At 47.3% G+C, this 404-nt stretch overlaps 1 protein-coding gene across 1 annotated transcript in view; it reads right to left on the reverse strand.

Annotated features, from left to right (window-relative positions):
• LOC119593728 (discoidin domain-containing receptor 2-like) overlaps positions 1 to 404 on the reverse strand; it is a gene marked incomplete at its 5' end in the record, with an annotated part of 119,890 nt that overhangs the window by 27,206 nt on the left and 92,280 nt on the right.

Raw genomic sequence — 404 nt, forward strand, 5'->3', positions numbered from 1 at the left:
TTATTCTCATTCCAACTCTCCCTCTCTTATTCTTTCCCTTTCTCTCTAGTCTGGAGGCAAAACTGAAAATGCATTTACCGTGTATATACACAACTCCGGTGACACAGAAAAGGTGTTGGTGAGAGGGGGATCGGGAACAAGTGCTTTTTACACAATTCACTTTGCAAAGTCGGAGAGATATTTACATGTGAAAGGTAAAGCTGTCGCGTGAGGGTGGTGGGCTGAGTGGGGGGGATGTAGGGGAACAGGGGGTGGAGTGCCCCCACACCCCCTACATCCCTCCCCTCCCCCACTCGCTGGCCCAAGCTAAAGGCACGCTCTCTTGACCTCAGGCAAGAAGAACAAAAATCTGACAAATCGACTTTTTATAAAGGATGAAAATTTTGGCATATTTTCCTATTACC

This window comes from Penaeus monodon, chromosome 32 (assembly GCF_015228065.2).
Source record: "Penaeus monodon isolate SGIC_2016 chromosome 32, NSTDA_Pmon_1, whole genome shotgun sequence".
Taxonomy (NCBI): Eukaryota; Metazoa; Arthropoda; class Malacostraca; order Decapoda; family Penaeidae; genus Penaeus; species Penaeus monodon.